General features: G+C 40.9%; 1 protein-coding gene and 1 long non-coding RNA gene across 8 annotated transcripts in view; one reads left to right on the top strand and one right to left on the bottom strand.

The window, feature by feature from the left end:
* TSPAN8 (tetraspanin 8) overlaps positions 1–19,181 on the bottom strand; it is a 46,301-nt gene extending 27,120 nt beyond the window's left edge. For all 7 annotated transcript variants that reach the window (XM_072973928.1, XM_072973929.1, XM_072973931.1 and 4 more), the window contains exons 1-2: positions 19,124–19,181; positions 1,633–1,718 (exon numbers count right to left, since the gene is read on the bottom strand). The gene's annotated coding sequence lies outside the window, so the exon portion shown is untranslated. The remainder of the gene's footprint in view (positions 1–1,632; positions 1,719–19,123) is intronic.
* On the top strand, positions 15,046–20,284 carry LOC140700484 (uncharacterized). Its single transcript, XR_012078888.1, has 3 exons — positions 15,046–15,236; positions 18,815–18,897; positions 20,225–20,284. It is a non-coding gene; the product is annotated as an uncharacterized lncRNA (long non-coding RNA).
* The last annotated feature ends 1,126 nt before the right edge of the window (positions 20,285–21,410 follow it).

Genomic DNA, 21,410 nt, shown 5'->3' with positions numbered 1-21,410 from the left:
TTGGAGACGGGCCCGCATTCTGTGGAGTGTGTACCTACTTTTACTCTAATCTGAGCACCCAAGCCCCATACCTCGTGGACTTTCTGTTGCCTTTCTATGTATCTCCCTAAATAAATCTACCTTTACTCAACTAGGCTCGCTCTTGAATTCTCTTCTGCGCAAAGCCAAGGACCCACATTTGGCGGGACACGTCCCAGGGGCTCAGCTGAAGCCTAGGACACGGCCCTCCTCACGCCCCACCTCCGTTTTTCCTGCATCACTTTCTCCGAAACGGCCACCTCTAAAGCAAACTGATGTCAAGTGAAGGGAATGGCGCTGGATCGGGGAGAGAATGCTTAACCATTCTACGTCGACGGATTTCAGATATCATAACCCGACTTTCCTACCCTCTGTTTCGACTGCAGGGAAATAGGTTGTTTGGCCCTGAGATAAAGGGTCATTGTGTCTCAGTTCACTTTTGCACTGCATTTTCTCAAGAATGCAAAATTTCTTCTACATGCAACAAAATGCATTTAGACATCTGCAGAATCTGAAGGCTTAGACACAGCAACCTTTTATCCTTAACTCCAGAATAGTGGGAACAACCATTACATGTACCTGCCTTCCAAAGTTTCTACATTTATTTCAAGACAGTTCCATGGAGTGGCCTTAAATACAGTGCACCTGGGGGAAGTGGGGAGGGAGAGGCTGCCGTGTCCATCATGAGACCATTCAGCTTTTATCTTTACTTCTCTATGATGTAAAAGGAAAAAAATTCTCTGGAGTTACATTCTGACTGTCCCTATTGTATTCATTTTCTAACGTGTAGCCATTTTGATAGCTCAAGTGTTTAAGGTGACTGCTACACTTCTTTCCGCTGATAAATTATGTTTAATCCTCCCCACCAATGAGGTTTCTGGATTTCCCTGGTCTTCTTGGACAAAAAAAAAATTCAAAGTGAGGAGGCAGTCATAGTTCAGTGACCACAGATTGTACAATTTGTTTCTAGTGCTAATAGAAGGCAGATGTCACAGGTAAAGGCAAAATTCTCTGACCTAATCAGGGAGGCATAGACTGCTTTTATGTAAATAATCTGGATCATGTTAATTTCCTCATCCTGCCTCTACAGGGGAGTTCTTTCTCCACCAAATAAAAGGACCCCATACTTCCAAAGATTGTTGGGGAAAATAATTCTTTAAAATCTTTGTGAAGGTCTATACAATAAGCAAGTATGGACTTCTTAAAATTCTGATTAAGTAAAAGAATACTTTTCTAACTTTCTTTGATGCCTTTGAAACAACCCCATTCCCTGACTATTAAAAAAAAATACATTTTAATGTAACAGTGGCAATAATATTTAGTGTGAAGACCAAGTTTAGGATTAGTTCCAAAATAATGGCCTCCTATTTAAATAATCACTTACACTGTTGGTGTTCTATGCTGTTTCCTCCTAGAAAATGGAAATAATTTCACAATCTTCTACTGAGATATTAGCGTATATCGGATTATCCATGGCTAAAAGATGAGTTTTTGATTGAATGAAATAGCAAATGGATTTAAGGTCCTAGAAATGATTATCATTTAGAGGTAAAGTCAAAAGAAATACATAAGTTTAAATGCTGTTTTCTTGACAAGAATGTACTGAATACTTACCAAATTTCAGTGTGAAACGGATTTTTTTTGTAGATACTGAATCTCCTTACTAAGAGTATAGGCTTCAGTTAAATCATTTTTGGACCCTGAAACATAAAAAATCAGTGGATATGTTTTTACAGGAAAATTCCTCTGTGGAATAGAATCTCCAGTCCAACTCAAAATCTGTATGAAACAATTCAATCCTCTGAGCTTCTATCTCAGTAAACTTTATAATCACACAACATTTGCTCAAGCTACATGCCATAGAGTCTTTTTCTATTCCTCTTTCTTTCTTGCCTCATATGCAATCACTCCTGGTAGTCTGCTGAGCTCCCAAATTTCCTTCAAACTTGCTTCTTCCAGCCCATCCTTTGGCCAAGGTCATCATTCAGCTTTTTATCATCTCTTACTTGAGCCATTTCAATAGAGTCAGCATTAGTTTTCCTGCCAGTCTCTTGTCCCTCCCACCTGTCTTAGCACGCCAGGATTTTCATTTTTCTTTCATAATTCTCTTTATAAAATACTCATTGATCATGTAATTCCCTGGAGTAAAAACCAATCTGAGGATGGTTTCCTGTAACCTACAGGAATAATTTCAGACTTCATGGAATGACCCTTACAGCACAGGCAAGCAAGCCTCTACTCATCTCCCAGAATTTCCTCTGGCTCCTCTCTCCCTACATAGCCTCTGCTCTTAGACACCATAACCACAAAATTATTTCACAGGCCTGGAACATACCTTGGGATTTTATGCCTCTGTGCCATGTTGTTCCTTCTGCCTGGAATATCCTTCCCCACCTACTCTACCTGGTGAATTATTGCCAACAGCCCTCGGTGCTCAGCTCAAATGACATTTCCCCTGTAGAACCTTTCCCTTCTTCACCCACTGCCCCAACTCTGGGCAGACCTACTTGCTTCTCAAATCTTATGCCCATTATAATTTGAACAAAGCTTTCGTCTCAAATTGCCATCCTTTACAACATTGATCTTTTACTTCTTCCCTATTGGATGTTTTATGCCTGCAAGGCCAAGATCCTGTCTTACGTTTCTCTATAACCACCGCAGCTGGCACTGGAGATCCAGGGATGTGCAATTGGAGCCAAGATTCCTAGAAAGTTCAACTAGGGCTTTCCTCATGGATTTCTAGGGAACTCTCAACATCTTTCCTCTCCCCTCAATAAAAGTCAATTATCAGGTAAAGAAAAATAGTTCCTTTATTTCAGAACATGGCAGCACCTTAACCTGCCAATATTCAAGAAGGTGACATAACACATAGCAATTCCCAAATGAATATGATCCCAGAACATATTTTTTGAAAGACACATGTGGATTAGCGTTATTTATAGAAAACTGCTCTAGACACACCCGCACAGGTTACAAACACGGGAGAAAAGGGAATCCCAGGGAGACTGAGAATCTCTAACTCACAAAACTGGTTAGTGGCAGAGGCCTTTCTAGAAATGAGGTCTCAGCATGATCAGGTCCGTAGTCTGTCCACTTGCACCAACTATCCCTTGAATTATGTAGTATGGTTATGAAGCAGTTACCGCCTTAGATCTTGAGAAATTGTCATATAGCATACTTAACAGGGGAAGCCTGGGGGGTGGGGTGGGGTGGGAGAGTCAGTAATAAATCTTAGACCCAGAGGAAGAGCAGGTCAGGAAGGAGAGGCCAAGGAGGGCAGGATATCATCAGAAATGACAACTGAAGGCGAGGGCAGAAGGAAAGGCTCCATACACTTAGATAAAGCTTCCCTAACGCTGCGATCAGGCCGGTTATTCCCACGCACGTGAAAGCACAGAGTAGAGCAGGATGAGGGTTCAAATCTGATTAATCATGAAAACTCTCCACAAAGCGGTCGTATTAAACTAGGTCTTGGTAACAGTATGGGGACGCTGCACAGGGCAAAAAAAGAGAGAGAGAGTCCCCGTGCTCAGAGTAGAGGAGAGCCCGTGAGCAGAACCATCAGAGACCTTACGCAAAATACGGCATTTTCTCTAGGTCATCAGACAAATCAGGCTTTTTATGTTTGGAACTTGAACCAGGAGGCAGGTGTTAATGGGAGGTTCATTTTTTTTCCATGATATCATGTTTCCCTCTTCAAGATATGCCCAATAACTCATTCAACAAATGTTTTGAACGCCTACTATACTCCATGCATGACACAAGGTGCTAGAAATACTGCAGTTTACAAAACAAGATAAAAGATCCCTGCCTTCATGAGGGATTTTATTTTATATATATATATATACATATATATACATATATACATATATACATATGTACATACACACACACATACACACACACACAAATATATTGAGTAAGTAGATTTTGGAAACAAAAATATAGAAAGGAAGCCATCTTTTCACTATAATGTGAACACAAACAGGTCCTCTGTTACTATTAAAAAAATAAATTAGCATATTCAGATAACTGGCTACTTAGTCATTCTTTCAACAAGTATTTTTTGAGCCCCTATTGTATTCTAAGCCCTGGGGACATGGCGGTGAACAACACAGAAGCGCTCCTGATGTTTTGAAGTCTATATTCAGAGAAGGAAGATAACTTCCTCTTTGTATTTTTGCTTCAAAAATCCAGTTACCCAATATATTTGTCAGTGGAGTAGGTACTGAAAAACCAAATCAGGTATTTTAGAGAAAAGATGACATTCCCTTTCATCTTATCAATTCTCCCATTGTCACTTCCACGCTGCATCCTGTGGGCTTTTTTATGGCATTGTGAATATTCGATTCCTTTTCTCAAAGGCTGGTAGCAGCAGCAAGAAAAGCGATGCTGAAGTTTCTCTTCCTTGCGTCTAGACTTAGGTGAGGGTGTGTAAGTGTGGGAGGTCATGAGGTCATGCATCCTAAACAGAGGGAAGAGAAAATTCTGGGACTCTAGCATTTCTCATTTTGAAAAACCCTTTTCCTTTCTTTTGGAAAATTGAGGCTGCTCGCTGACGGGTTTTATGATCCCTTCTTCAGGACCAGAAACTTGACTCTTGTCCTCCGGTCCAACTCCTGGAGTCATGACACCAACATTCTTCTTACGCTTTCATTGAACACGATGCTCTAAGCTTCCTATCCTGTGTGCTTACGGGGCCCGGCTCATAAAAAACCTTTGCATATTCCCACTGGGAACAGGAAGCATCCGGGATGAGCATGATCCCTCTCCTTCCTTTGCAGGACATTTTGAAACAATAATATCTACTTGTGGTATTAATTCCAGCTCAAAAATAAAATGTGGTTTGGAACTGTCATTGTGAAGTAGCAAGATGATGTTTGTGAAGAATGGGTACCCAACATTCTTCCTCTTTTGTAGATATTTTTATCCAAAATAGTCATGATTTGCACCTGGACATAAAAGTTAATAACCATACAGGTCACATAAGAAAAAATATGAAAGTATGTTTAAGAAAATAGACTTTGGATCACCAACGTCTACTGTTAAGTGTTTATAAGCAAAGACTGAAGCAAAATGGTGCAGTGATTAAAAACGTGTTCTCTGACCATGACGAATTAGAGATGTCCGTAAATTCTTATTAGGCCTCGCTGTGGTGTTTATACCCTTTTTATATTTGCAACAATTTCAGCAAGATGAGAACAAGGCCAGCTGCTGGGTGGGGTCCAGGGCCCGGTCCTTGGCTTGGCAGCCCCTAAACTCAGCTTTGCCAGCCTTTCCTCAAGTGCTCTGCTTCTTAGGACTCATTCACCTTAAGTGATCTCACAGGAGCCAGCATGTCCGTTTCTTAGTTTATCATGAGAAGTGCACCCATCAAGCCATCTGGCATAAGACAGAGGCTGATCAGAAAATCCGCTCCCATAAAGACGCAGATACACAGATCTAGAGAACAAACTGGTGGTTACCAGTGGGGAGCGGGAAGCGGAGGAGCAAGGTAGGGGTAGGGGATTAAGAGACACAAGCTGCTAGGATATACGGCACAACACAGGGAGTATAGCCAGCATTTTATAGTAACTATAAATGGAATGTATCTTTACAAATTGTGAATCTCTGTTGTACGCCTAAAACTTATATTGTACATCAACTCTACCTCAGTAAAAAAAAAAAAAAATCTTTTTTTAATAATAAAAAGGAAGGAAGGAAGGAAATCCTCTCTCTATAAGCAAGTAGAACAGAGTGGGGAGGGTATAACTCAAAGTGGTAGAGCGCATGCTTAGCATGCATGAGGTCCTGGGTTCAATCTCCCGCAACTCCTTTAACAGTAAATGAACTTAATGACTTCCACCCCTGCCAAAATAATTAAATAATACAATAATAAAGCAGCACGGAAGTCAGAGCATACACAGACGGTTTCTTGGGGGAAGCTGAGGGTAAATTCAGTAAAGGAGTCAGTGGATGCACTGTCAAGATCTGATAGAGCGACAGCGAGTCTAGAACCAGCCCAGGGATCCAACATCAAAACCCTGCAGAAGACACCCACCCTCACTGTTCCTCAGTAGCGAGTGCTGCGACACGCCGCCAAATTCTTCCCCCTCCAGGTCAGTTTCTCTCTACCCTCCGCAGTCCATGCCCCTCTTGTGATCAGTCTATGCCCCAGTAAGGGGACATCAAAATTGACTAGGTATCCATTTACCAAACTATAATTACAATTCAGCCCTGCTTCCAAGATCGCATTTTCAGTGCATTTTAGACATTTCTTAAAATTCTTCACTTAAACGTGACTGCCTTCTTGGTTCATTCCCGTAGATTTTACTCACTCATTTCTCAGAGATCGACTTTATTTTCTTTCTCTCCAAACTGGGGCGTGTGCCCACGTACAGACTACAATACTCAACAAGAGAATGAAGAATACGATACAAAACAGAGCTTTGTGATCACCAGCCCAGGAGCACTGGATGCTCCATTTTAGGGCTGAATATTCGCCTGGTTGTTTGCTTTTTAAGCTTAAAGTTTAAATGCCAACCTGCTTTTCCGTGAGTTCTTTCTGAATTGGCCTTTGTTTGTTCCGTTTACAAGGGATACACTGGCTGCCAGGCATTGTTAGGCTCCGGGCTAAGAGTGATTAAGAAGCAGGGGAGTGAATGGAGGCCACCAACATAGAATTAAAAAAAAAAAATAGGGTGGGGATGTTTAATGCTTGTATCAGACACCAGATTCTCAACCTGAAGGAGCCAAGAAAATGTGACACACAATTTAACATAAGCTTAGCCCATGACTGGTTCAAAGTAAACAGACATTTTACTCATAACACTAATTAGGATCTGACGGGTGACTAATTCTAAATTATTCAACCTCACACAGTGGGAATAACTGACATGGCTCTTCTGGTTCCCAGGAGAAAACAAAATAACAGGAAGTCCACTCTAAAAGGTCATTTACCAGGAAAATCCAAACTTCCATTTCACACCTTTACAAGAAGCAACGAAATGTGTCCCAAATAAGCTCAGATGGAAAAGAACTCAGACTCTGGTTTGAATTTTTTTTTTTTAACCCCAGAGAGTCCTATTTAGATTTTCCTCAAGCACTTGGAAGACCTGAGTCTCTCTTAACGTGAGAAGGCAAAAGAAACAGATACCCCAGGAAGCCCGTGGCCCAACACCTAGACCATCATTCCTGAAGCAAGAGGCTGCATTTTCCTCAGTCATTTCCATATGAATGGATCACCCTAATTTCAATCCATAGCAAATAAAAGTACACGTCTTTAAGGATTCACTATCCAAATGCGATCTTTCAAGAAACCAGGCATGGAATACATCATTCCTCCTAGAAATTTCTTCTGCTTCCTTTCCTCAATTATACTCAAGCATGAATGTGTCCTTCCCTGAAAGTCCCAGTAATTTTGTTACTTATTAACAACCTGATTGATTCAGGAGATGCTGCATCCATAGTCCAACCATGTGAGGAGGTCAAAACCTTGTCAGTCAGATAAGCTACTCTTGGGGTCATTCAAGTGCCTACGGGTGAAACAGAACCAAGGAGTTGTTTGACTTTACACAGAGTCATCCTGCCTCTAATTTTGCCTACATTACTCATGAAACCTTCTCAGAAAATATTTCGGAAGAAAACTTACTGATTTTTTTTTAACTGTGGAAAGGACCCAAACTTTTTCTGCATCCTAATTTATTTATGTCATGTCTATGATTGAGGCTTCAGAGAGCCAGAGATTTCCCGTAAGTTCTCTGCGCTCTTTCCTCTCCCTTTTCACGCTTTCTTGAATACATGAGTGTGAAGAGGTATTGTTAAGCCAGAAAAACTGGCCTGGCCAAGGCCCCACCAAAAAGAATGTGCAAATCTGGGAACCTACTCCAGGATTTGTAGCTACCAATACAGGGCCCCGATGTATAAGAAGTATCAGCCAGAAATATCAAGTTTCTGGAGAATCACTGAGTCTCAGCCAATCCCCTAAAGAGCTTCCTGAGGAGGAAACAGTTCATAAAGCAATTCTCTGTGCAGTAAAAGATTACGTCCCTCCCAGGCTTTGAACCCTCACAATGGATTCCCTTCACAATTCGAACGAAACCCAGAGCCACACATGATGGGCCCTTGGGCTCCTCACCGACCTCATTTCCTCCTACTTTCTCCCTCACTCCTGCTGCTCCAGCCACAGCGGACTCCATGCTGGTCCTCGGACTTGCCAAGTGTACTCCGAACTCAGGGCCGTCCCATTTCCTCCTCCCTCTCTGGCATCGTCTTCATCTGCAGAGCTAGACAGCTCATCCTTTCCACTCACTGTATTCCGTTAAGTATTTCTTTGTTTGTTTGTTTTCTTGTCAGTTTCCTTTCTGGCATGCAAACTTCAGAAGATCAGGTGCATTTTCTGTATTGTTCACTGCCATATCCCCAGGGCTCAGACTACAATAGGTGTTCAGTAAATATTCATTGAATGAATGACTAGGCAAGTTACCTGCCTATTCGAATTTATTTTTTAACAATAACAAAGATCATCTGTTGTGTTCACCATTACATTCCTACTGCCCAGCACAGTGACTGGCAGATTACTAGCTCCCTATGTGCTGGGATCCAGCGCTGCAGAAGAAAAATGAAGCTGCTCTTGTGGACCTTGTAATCCACCGACATGTGGCAGCAAATAAACAAATACAGAAATTAATATGCAAGAGGCACCTTCATCTTAGACTTCTAAACTCCAGAACTGCAGGATTAATTTCTGTTTAAGTCACCCGGTCTGTGGTGCTTTGGTAGGGCAGCCCTAGTAAATTAATACAGGGGTTTTAAGCAATTAAAATGACATGATGCAGTGATCCAGGCAGAAGATGACAGTGGCTAGTCTAGGATGAGAGCAGCGTAGAGGAAAAAAAGAAATTAGAGTCAAGATAAGCTTTAGAGGTGCAATCAAGGTTGAGGGAGAGAGAAAGAGAGGATCATGGATGCCACTCAGATTTTAATGTGAACTTTGTGGACACATTTTCACAAAGATGGAGGAAAGTGGGAGAAAACCCCTGACCCCGCCAGTTTCCCCTATTAATAGCATCTTCTTTTAGTGCGGTGTGTTTATTATAATTGGTATGTTAATAGTAATACATTATTAATAACTGTAGTCGATAGTTCACTTTAGGGTGCACTCTTTGTGTTGTACATTCTATGGGTATAGTGACATATATTCACCATTAAAGTGTCATGCTGAATAGTTTCATTGTCCTAAAATCCTGTCTCCACTGACTCATCCTTCTCCTCCTCCAACTCCTGGCAACCACTGATTTTTGTTTTTTACTGTCTCTTTAGTTTTACCTTTATTTCAGAATGCTGTAGAGTTGGAAATATACGGTTTTACCCGTGGCATAATAAAAAATATATATTAAGTCTCTGTCCCCAGTGCCTGGCAGACAGCTTCCAAAACTCTAGAACCTGCAGAAGGAAAGTAGCGTCTTCTGTATGGTAATGAATTGACGGGTGGTTGGGAGGCCCTAGATAACTTCAGGATGGCAGCTGGTTTCCATAAAGACCAAAGCATGATTGCAACTTTCAGCCCCCCCCTTTAACCTTTGCAAGGGAAGACAGGCTGGACATTGAGTTAATCACCAATAGCCAGGGATTTAATCAAGTGTGCCTATCTAATGAAACCTCCATAAAAATCCCTAAATGATGGTATTCAGATGGACTCTGAGCTGGTGAATACACCAAGGTGCTGGGAGTGTGGCATGCCCAGAAAGGCGTGGGACCTCCGTGAACAGCACCACCACCTCCAACACCTTCTCCTATGCATCTCTTCCATTTGGCTGTTCTTGAGTTGTATCCTTTATCAAAAACCAGTAATTGTAAATAAAGTGCTTTCCTGAGTTCTGTGAGCCACTCTCGCAAATTACAGAACCTTAGGAGGAAGTATGGGACCCCCTGAATTTATAGCCAGTCGACCAGAAGTACAGGTGACAACCTGGGACTTGTGGTTGGCATCTGAAGTGGAGAGGGGCACACTCGTGGGACTGAGCCTTTAACCTGTGGGGTATGTGCTAATTTCGAGTAGTTAGTGTTAGAATTGAATTGACTGTAGAACATCTAGTTGGTGTCTGGGAAGTTGGAGAGTTGGCTGGTGTGGGGGGGGGACACCCACACATTTGGTATCAGAAGTGCTGGGAGTAAAAAGTGCAGAGAACTCTTTTCAGAATGGCCTTGTTCACTTAGTAACGTGTATTTAGTTTCTTCCATGTATTTCCATGGCTCAGTAACTCCGACACTAAATAATATTCCATTGTATGGATGTGCCAGTTTATTCATCCATTCACCTGTGGAAGGACATTTTGATTGCTTCCAAGTTTTGGCAACATGAATAGAGCTGCTATAAACATTCATGTACACGTTTTTCCATGGACATAAGTCTTCAGCTCATTTAGGTGGATATCAAGGAGCATGCTTGCTGGATTACAAGGTCCAGCAATGGTCTCCAGACCACTTTATGTTCTCACTAGCATGAATGGGAATTGCTGATTCTCCACATCCTTGTCAGTGTTTGGTGTTGTCAGTATTCTGGATTTTGGCCATTCTAATAGGTGTGTAGTGGTATCTCACTGTGTTTTAATGTGCAATTCTTTAATAACATATGATTTGAGTCTTTTTTCACATGCTTATTTACCATCTGTGTATCTTCTTTTGTGAGGTATTTTTCAGATCCTTTGCCCAGTTTTCGATTGGATTTGTGTGGTTCCTTATTGCTAAGTTTTTGGAGATAGTATTCTATCAGTTAATGTGTTTTGCAAATATTTTCTCCCATTCTGTGGCTTGTCTTTTCATTCTCTTAATCCCATCTGTTTTTAATGAGACAAGCATCATTCCATGGGAAACTGAGGCTCAAAGTCAATTATTCTTGACTAATTCTTTTTCCAATTTTCAGTCACATTTTGTTGCTTTCTCCTCTGGAAAATTCTGGCCTCATGTCCACTGTCAATCGCTTATCGTACATTATTGAATTACTGCATTAACTGTCTCCTGGGACTTCAAGATTTCAGCCTGTCAAGAACTGTGAAGGCTCTGAGATTTTACCCTACTTCCAAACTAACAAGTTGGCCCACCACAGTTTAATGGCTGCTGTCAGAAGACATGAAACTCCTGGATCAGAGACGAATGTCTTTATAACTCACAGCACAGCAAGCTCTATGAGTCCATTTGTATTAGTTCTTTTTGTGGATGCCGAGTACATAGTAAGTTTGTATCACACTGAGAAACTCTGAGGCTAGGAAACTCCAATCTCCTAAAGGAGATCCTTTCCCCCTTTAAAATCTTCCCTCTGTCTTCCAAGGATATTCTTGAAAAGATATCTGAAACAAGTTGTCAATGTCTGCTCAGAAGATACACAGAAGTGTGAGAGACCCAGGGAAAAATTTCCCCCCAAATCATCTTCCATCTCTCCTGTTCATGGTGGACAGTCAGAACAAGAATCAATTAAAAACTCCTGCATTTAGCAAAAATACTTTAATAGTTCTCTATTTCCTAAACAAAATATAAATTCCTTAGCAGAGCATGCAAGGCCCTTCAACACCAGTCTCCCAACCTCCCCATTTAATCTGAATTCCTAAGACTTCCCGACGTGTACCACTCATGCCAACCAACATGGACTTTTCCGCCTGTACCAGCTCTACCCCTTTATCCCTTCCATTCTTCCCATCTCAAACATTCTCCCCACAGCAACAACTTCACTGATACAATGAGATCCGTTCAACTCTTAACTCAAATGATACCTCTCACATGACATGGTTTTTAAATAGATCTCTTCCTTCTCATCTCTTATAGCATTATTCCCTTTAACTCAATTTAAGCTCTCTCTTTTAGAGTTAGTTGTCTATTTGAATTTTCTTTCTACCAGCATGCACGCACCTAGGGTCTATAATTCTTCATCTTTGTGTTTCTCATACTGTGAACCGTATCTAATGACTATTGAGTGAATGAAAGCACAAAGAAATGTGATTTTTGTTTTTCCCTAGGGAATTTCTAGAGAGAAAAGAGGATATGATTTTGAAAACTATCATCTTTTATCAAGGAAACAACTGTTTCCCAGCTTACCAACTTTTTCTCATCCTCATCATAATTAGAGATACTTTTTAGACCCTCTGGTTGTTTTGTCACAAAACTCAGTGCTTCTCTCTATTAAACCTGCTGCAATATTTTAACCCAATGTGAAAGTAGCAAAGCAAAATCAAAAACTGCATTCTGCCTTGTCAACATGCCTCTTTTTATTCCTTTTCTCTCAACTAGAATCCTCTCCTACTTTCCTAACTATCCAACACACTTTGAGTGCTTTCACATTAGCACTGTTCATCAGGATGTCACCTTGCACGACCCAGCCCTCCCAGGAGGAGGGCTGGTTTCAATTAACCTAACAGATGGCAGGTTGAAAACAGTGTCCACTGACATCAGAATAACACAAGGTTTTCAAGAATGAAAGGTTCACAACTCCTTTTCCCAGAAACAGTAACATCCAAGGAAACTCAGCTTGCAGAGAAGACAAGACGTCTCCATCAGAGAGACTGTGAGGTAAAGGGGCAAAAGAAGGGAGACCATGAGCCACCCGGGGAGAGGGAGGTGTAAGCCACATGCTCTTGGCAAAAGCGTGGGCTTTGTGCTCACAGAGTCCTGAGCTTGAAAGTAAGAGTCTACTTCTTACCAACTCCAAGAACTTTGTTCTTTTGTCTATTCAACAAAGATGTTTTAAGTGCCTCTAAAGTGCTAGATTCTGGGTATCCGATAGTCAACAGTGCAAACAGAGTCTCACCCCTGGTAGAGTTTATGATCTAGCAGGGCGTAGACACAACGCAAATACACCAACAGATCAATCTGCACTTACAAGTGCTGACAAGTGCTAAGAAGAAAAGGGCATGGTGCTGAGAATGCTGCTGATAGTAAGAAACTATTTTGAAGGCACCTCTTGGGTGGTGATGTTTTAGTTGATGTGAAAAATCAGGAGACAATCATACAAAGAGTATGCGGGAAATAATTCATCAGGAAGAGGAAAGGTGTTTTACTTCATTCACAAGATGGATATTCTTGTGAGAGTTTACATATAAAGTGTTTGGCACAGGACTGCTCCTTGTAAATTCTCAACAAGTGATCATTCTGGTAATTACTATGACTGTTGACCTTAATCACTTGGTAGCCAGTCTATAAAAGCCTACAGAATACTGAGTCATCTTCCAAACCTTACCAGATACTCAAATAATAAGTATTAGTAGTTACATCTTTAATCAAGACAGAAATACACAGAAAATTTTACAAAACATAGAGAAAATCTCATGAGAAATTCAGTGCCCTTTCTCTCTTCTTTCCTTGATGAGTCCTCTGGATTTCTCTATCATGATAAAATTTCACGAATTCACATGCTGATAATTAGGGATTTTACTTTTGTTCTGTGAAGCAAATGAATAATGCAATCAAAATGTAAGGGGGCAGAATGCTTAATTTAATTAAGGAAGCCTGTTATTTCTGAGCATGTTTAACCACATATATTTGCATACAATAAATGTGTTGTTTACAAATGACTTGGATTTTCTCAAGAAAGCAAGACAAGTTAAGATCTTACTCTGTAACACCTTGACCCTCATAAACTTATATTTCTTGTCAAAGTTTGCCATAAATAAGGTATACCACACAGGCAGGGCACTCTCTGACACAGACTTAGCAATATTTTTTTTGGATCTGTCTCTTAAGGCAAAGGAAACAAAAGCAGAAACAAACCAACTGGACCTAATTAAGCTTAAAAGCTTTTGCATAGAAAAGGAAACCACTGACAAAACAAAAGGACAGCCTACTGAGGGGGAGAAAATATTTGCAAATGATACAATCCATAAGGGGTTAATAACCAAAATATATAAGCAGTTCATACAACTCAATATCAAAAAAACAAACAACTCAATTAAAAAATGGGCAGAAGACCTGAATACACATTTTTCCAAAGAAGACACACAAATGGCCAACAGATACATGAAAAGATGCTCAAAATTGCTCAACATTGATCAACATTCAATCATCAGGGGAATGAAAATCAAAACCAGCAATATCACCTCACACCTGTCGGAATGGCTAATGTCAAAAAAAACTACAAACAACAAATATTGGCAAGAATGTGTTCAAAAGGGAACCCTAGTACCTTTGGTGGGAATGTAAACCGATGCAACCACTGTGGAAAGCAGCGTGGAGGCCTCTCAAAAAAAAATAAAATAAAATATGAATAGAACTATCATATGATCTAGGAATTCCACTGCTGGGTGCTTATCCAAAGAAAACAAAAACATTAATTTGAAAAGATTCATGCATCCCAATGTTCATAGCAGTATTATTTACCATATCTAAGATATGGAAGCAACCTAAGTGTCCACAAACAGATGAATGGAATACATATATACACATATATACATACATACCTATGTGATGGAATATTACTCAGCCACGAAAAAGAATGAAATTTTGCCATTTGCAGCAAGATGAATGAACCTGGAGGATATTGGGCTTAGTGAAATGTCAGACAGAGAAAAACAAACACTGTATGTTTTCACATGTATGTGGAATCCAAAAAATAAAACAAATGAATACAACAAAATAGAAACAGACTCATAGATAGAGAAAAAACTAGTGGTTACCAGTGAGGAGAGGGACTATGAAGAGGGGCAAGATAGGGGTAGGAGATTCAGAGATACACACTACTGTGTATAAAATAAATAAGATACAAGGATGTGATGTATAGCACAGGGAATATAGCCAAAACTTTATAATAACTTTATATGGGGTAAAACCTGTAAAAACGTTGAAATACTGTGTTGCACACCAGAAACTCAAATTATAAATCAACTATACTTTAACAAACTTAAATATGCAAAATTAAGTCACATACAAAAGATCAGGAATCAGAATGGCTTTGGATTTCTTAGCAACACAGGAACACTGGCAGAATGGCTTCAAAATTCTGATGGAAGGTGATGTCTGACTCAGAATTCTATATGACACAGTACCGATTAAGTGTGATTCCCCCATACACCCTTTCTCCAGAAATTACTGAGAGTATTCTACCAAAATGAGGGTATGAAAACAGAAAAATCTACCTCAAGGGTGAGGCCGAGTAAATTCTGAGTGATGAAGAAAGATTACGGAAGGGCGGGTGCAGGTAACGACCAGCCCAATCTGGAGGGGGTCAGAGGCTCCAGCCAAGAAGCCTGCAAAAGGTGAAACGGACAGAATCCCTGGTGTGTTTGAACACGATGAGAGCTGATGTAGACAACTGAGGAGGGGTTAAAACAGTACATGGAAAAACTAAGCAAGGGAGAGAAAGATGAATTGTTAACTCCAGGGACTACAGATAGATGTGCAGGAAAGGAAACATACCCACGTGATTTACTCGTGAACGACATTTAAAAATCATGGTCACGTGACACCAAAGGCAATGAATAAGTATGTTGGAAAGGGAGTTCTTGGAAGCACATGTGTGAGGGATGATGCTAGCAAGAGAGGAATCCTCAGCTTTCACAGAACAGAAATGGTCAGGCGATACTGTCTACCACATAAAAATCAAGTAGTAGTATGTTATGCTGACATACGGAGAACGAAAAATAAAGGAAATAAAAGTGTATTGCCTATGGGCTGCTAGAGACGCAAAGCTTGGGTTTTTGTTAGTAGCTTTGGAAAACTATCTGACCCCTTAAGCTGACATTTTTATCAAAATAGAAATTTTGGTATATTTGGTATATTTTACCAAAATGTAAACTATTTTATTTTAAGTGAGTGGGAGTCTAGGATGCTGAGCTAAGCACACATGAGTTTTGGATGAATTTGGTGGGGAAGGGAAAGAAAGGGATAGGCACATAGGTAAAGAAAGACAAGGGAAGTTTTTAAATACATAGATGAGATACTTGAGCTTTGTACACATTGAGATGCCAGAGTCCGCAAATCAAGAGAGGTTGAAAACATAGATGATGAGAGAGGAAATCATAAAGGAACAGGGTCCCTGCCTTGATGAAGGTGGGGACAACTGACCTGGTCAGCACCTCTTTGCATAGAAGAAGGGACACTTCTTCTTCTGAAACTTGAAGAGGGGAGGGAAAGTGGATGCGGCTGCAGACAAAAATGAAGTGATCTTGGAAGGGAGGAGCAGGGAATAGCCAACGCTGAATTCTCCAAACCCAATGAATGATGGAGTTTGAATCTTCACAAGACATTTGAGATACTCTTCCCAGTTTCCAAAATCAGTCTCCACTCTTCATTTCTATGTTGTGAAGTCAACTCACACACTGATCCCCGACCTTTTCAAGTCACTCCTGCAACAGCAAATGTAGGCTTGTGCTCACACACACACACACGCATGTTTTACTCACTGGTAGGCACCCGCTTCCTGAGAAAAACTGTGTTGATAGCCCAGCAAAGAAGCCTTTGGTTTCTCTTACAATTAAAAGAAGTCTTTGCCTTTTGTCTCTCAAAGAGACAGGCAGCCGCAGTATCTCGTGGAAGCTACCAGCTTGGCTCTTAGAGACCCTGCACTGAATTTAGGGGTGGCATTTCAACCACAGGTTCATCAGCTACATTTTCTATGTGTTTCTAGGGCCACACTGATCTGGCATGCCACCAACAGTGTCCCGTAAGGTCACATCTTCCAAATGATCACTCATAGCCCTGGGGCAACATGTGACCCGTTGCCTCTGCCCTCTCTGATGGTGCTGAATTTTCAATTTCAATCTTCTCACATGAATGATCCTTGCATTGTAAGTTAGTTATAATATAGAGAATGTACCCTGTGCCCTGACGCTGTCTATGCTTTCTATATTCGTGTAAGTGTTTTACATTCATTAACTTACGTTATTCCCCTAACGGCCACCCTGGAGCAGAAGGACAATACGTACTGGCCCCACTTTAAGGAACGTGAAGCGTCCGAGCCAGGAATCACACCCAGATGTTTCTCCAGCCAGAGTGCTGGAAAAGCACGTGCTACTGCCCCTCCTGCTGCCAAGGTCTGGGGACAAAAGAATGAGGGCTTAAGCCTGGACACGGGCAAAGACAACAGGGATGCCTTCTCCTTTTCCCTCCACGGCATGTTTGACGCAGGCCTTTCGCAGAGCTGACAGCCACTGCAAAGCTTATCTAAGCCCTCCCTTCTATCACTTACATCCATCCTGAATTCTTCAGGGTTTGGAGCTGACTCTGTGTGTGTTTGTGTGTGTGTGTGTGTGTGTGTGTGTGTGTTCATATCCTAGAAAACACATGCCATTTTATTAAATTTAACAATAACATTATGAGTTCATATTTTATTATAGATGTTTTATGGAAAAGAAAAATAGGGTTCAGAGTGGCTAAGTGACATGACCTGCATTAGACAGCTCGAGATTACCAGGCCTGAGAATTTGGGCAAAAGTGCAACAGCAGAACCATTTTTGGGGCCAAGCTCTGAATGCTACAGCTGCAAATATAACACTATGTAGAGCCAGATCCCCCTTATCTGTTGCCGCTCTCTACACGTCTCAAAGGTGATGGTGATATGCAAATATTTCTTATTAATTTTTTGAAAGACCCTTGATGACACCTACTTAGGAAATTATATATGTATTATATTATATGGAGACACACAAAGTGCTTCCTAATTCTCGTGTGATTTAAACGCAGGAAATGATGGGTTAAACTCAGCTCATTATTTTTTACGATAAGAACAGAACAGGGATGCTCATTGCACATAAATACCGGATAATACAACAGTGACTCTTTCACTGGTCTCACGTTGTACAGCACAAAGTTTAACAATCCCAAGTGGATGCTGCAAACAGATGTACCTGGTCCTTTGAAAAGACAAAAGCATTTCCCTGAACAACCTCATTTCTTTCCTGCTAAAGCCGTCATGCTAATCATGAGTTTCCCTGCCTTGCAAAAATTCAAAGGACAATATTTTCTCACAAAGAGCCAGGAAATAATATTCTGTTTTTTGGTTGTTTTTTTTTTTATGGAAAATGTGCCTCACAAAATTATCCTGCCCTTGAGATTTTCTGAAGTAGAATCAATGTGAAAGCTGTCCTCAGGAACCCCCTTTCCAAAAAACAAAAAAAAGTTCCGTGAAAAATTTCCATCACCTGAACTGTTTCATCATGGTTTTTACTTTCCTCACATCTTACTCTTTGGCTGCTGATAGACCCCTTGTTTGTTTATTTCAGTTGGAGCAGACAGAGGACTAGCACAGCACGAGGTCATTTTACTAATGTCATACCCTCAGGAACTAGAAAAGGGTAATTCATTTCTTTTTAAAATCATATAAAACTGTATTTTCCTTCTAAGGTTATCTTGCGGTATACTCCAAATCCAGATGTATTAAGGACATCAAAAAACAGAGCATGTACGCATCATCTTCAGAAAGCTCTGCCTCCTTTAACAGACCTTTTTCTTTCCACAAGGAAGATTCTAGAAACTTCCCAAGCTTATCTTGTTAGAAAAAAAGAAGAATGTATTTGCACACAGATGCCAGCTAAACCCACAACAGCCTTTCAAATACAAAACAGTTCCACATCCGTAATTATGCAAAGCATCCCAAATATGAGGCTGTCACACCCAAGGGAAACACTCAGATTAAAAAAAAATCTCATCCCTGGTGTGACTTTCAGAGACTTGCACTCTTCTCCCATTTCAGACGACATCATGTGTTACAGTTTCATCAAAGCAAACAGTTTGTTTCATGTAAAATATCCTCAGTGAGCCCACTGACAACAGCTGCAATGCAGGTCTCTGCTCTCGCATTAATACCTCTGAGTATTCCTTTTTGTTTTGTTTCCAGACTAGACTTGATTAAACAGATTTGCAGTGAAGTCTGCCCAGCCACCTGTCTCCACGTTCAGAGTTAATTGTTGTTTCTCCCAGGTGAGTATAAGGGTAGATGAACAACATTAGCGTGCTTTCTATCGGGAGAACAAACAAGCTATTAACACCAAGGAAGGAAGGAAGGAAGGAAGGAAGGAAGAAGAGAAAGAGGGAGGGAGGAAGGAGGGGAGGGAAGATTTTCTATGTGTTTGCCCTGATTGCCTTTTTTTTTTTGGCATGACTAATCAACCTAATAGCTATATTATCGTTAGCATAAATCAGTTACCCTGGAACAGGAGTCAGTGCAGAGACAGGAAGTATCCATTTGCTCTGCTGGCTTCAGTATATGCAATATAGTGCTGTATCTTACACACATTATCTATTGTGACATCATTTGGCCAATGAGCAGATACTCTCCCAGTTGGCATCAGTAAAGCGCCACCGCGTGCCCCACCCCCACCCCTCTGCGGCCCCGCCCCGCCCCACCATTATTTGAATAATCTTACGTCACTACACTATGTTTCAAACTAGTTACAATCCAATAAACTATTTTCTGCGAGGCACAAAGACATACGGACAAAAATCAAAGAACAAATTAAAGAAAACATCTTAGCTATTAAGAACATAAATACACTTTGCTTTAAGAAACTAATCAAACGTTCATCTCTACGTTACACATAGAATCACCATCAATAAAGCAGAACTGCCCAACTGCCAAGACTGAATCCTGGACGTCAATTAAATGAACTGCTGGCACTAAATTTACACACATTTTAGAAGTATATCCTCAATCCTTTCATTCTTTTTAATTTCACAGATCTGGTCCTCTTTTTTTCCTATGGATTTCCATACATAAAGAAATACTAGCTAAGGTCAGAAGCTTAGCATTGTTCCCTCGACTTACCTAGGATGCAACTTTGCAAACATGCCTCGTGATGGGGACAGCATATTCAGAAGAGTAAAAACTCATCATCTCCAGGGGGTAGGGTTATAGTTATAAAAACCTAGCAGTGCAAAAATTAGTGTCAAAAGCCATCAATTCTAACTCACACTGCTAAACCACCGGTAGCAAAGTATATGTAGATGGCGCCCCTAATCACAGGTCTATCACCACGTAAGCATAAGAGGGTCTTGTCTCTGGGGGAAAAAATCTGTGTAGAGCAGAAGTGTATCCATATTGATCCACTGATTGGGGATGAGAATCTTGGGGCCATAGATGTTTCAGTATTGGTTCCAAGCTTCCTCTAATAACAATCCCATCCCCTCAAGTGAAAGAGTTGGGAAAAAATTCCCGCAAGAATCTTTTAATTTAATTACCTTCTAATGAAGTCAGTGAGAAGACTGGGCCTAATTTAATTAGCTAACTGCCCGTACTTTGCTTTTCCAGGGAAACGAGTAAAAAGGAGAACCCCAGGCTGAAATCTATAAGGATGTTCTTCGCAGTGTTGTCCATACGGTAGGTTCATTAACGAGAAGGCAGAGTAATGCCATGAGGTGCCAGGTACCTGGTTTCTGGTCCAGCTTCCCCATTCAGTAGCTGTCTGACGTTAGGAAGGCAGTTTAATTTCCCCGGGCCTTCATTGGTTCATATTTTCCAAATGGATAAGGAACTGTGTTTGTTCGTCTTGCTTTGTTCTGTATCCATAATGATTTTTCAACTCAGTTACTGAAACGTATAGAGAACAGGAAAAATTACATGATAAAACCAATCACGATAACTTGCAGATGTCGCTCCTTCTATTTCTATTTCATTATCCCCATGAAGGGCATGGGTAACACACGATTACTAGGGAACCTAGACAGCTTGGCAACACGGGCAAATATGAGCTTCCCTGTCCAGCATTAATATACACTGATGCAATTCATCAAGCCGGCAGAACTTCCTGGGAAGAGAACTGCCTACCAGGGGGAAATGGCATGGCTCTGCTCACAGTGGCTTCCAGGCAGCTCTCCTCTCGGATGCCACATGAGTGACTAAATCAGGATCCAGCAAACTTTCCCTGTAAAAGGCCAGATAATACATATTTCAGGCTTTGCAGGCCTTCATCAAAGCTACTGAACTCTGCCATTATTGTTCAAAAGGAGTCGTAGACAAGATATATGTGGAGAGTGGGGCTGTGTTCCAATGAAACTTTCCAGTCACTGACACTAAAATTTCATATAATTTTCACATATCACAAATATTCTTCTTTTTTACCCCAACTGTTTAAAAATGTAAAAACCATTCTTAGCTCTTTGGTGTACAAAAGCAAGTGTTCACCAGAATTTGGCCCAAGGGCCTTCATCTGCCTGTCTCTAGATGAATGTTAGGAAATTATAGAGGTTTTTCGTCTTGGCTCTGTTGTAACATCTATTCGGGTTACACTGTGTGATTATTCATTGTTCTCAGCACCGACAACCCTTGGTGATGCTTAGGGGGTGAGTCCAATGGCTTAGGGACATAGCACTAAGTGAATATATATATATATATATATAGAGAGAGAAAATGAAACAGCTCACACATGGCATTGAAATGAAGGCAAGCAGTGGGCTACAACAAGCCCTAAGCCGGGTGGCAGGTGCTCTGATTTCTG

Source organism: Vicugna pacos, chromosome 12 (assembly GCF_048564905.1).
Source record: "Vicugna pacos chromosome 12, VicPac4, whole genome shotgun sequence".
NCBI lineage: Eukaryota > Metazoa > Chordata > Mammalia > Artiodactyla > Camelidae > Vicugna > Vicugna pacos.
Note: the sequence above shows the minus strand (reverse complement) of the source record. Positions and strands in the feature narration are given on the sequence as shown.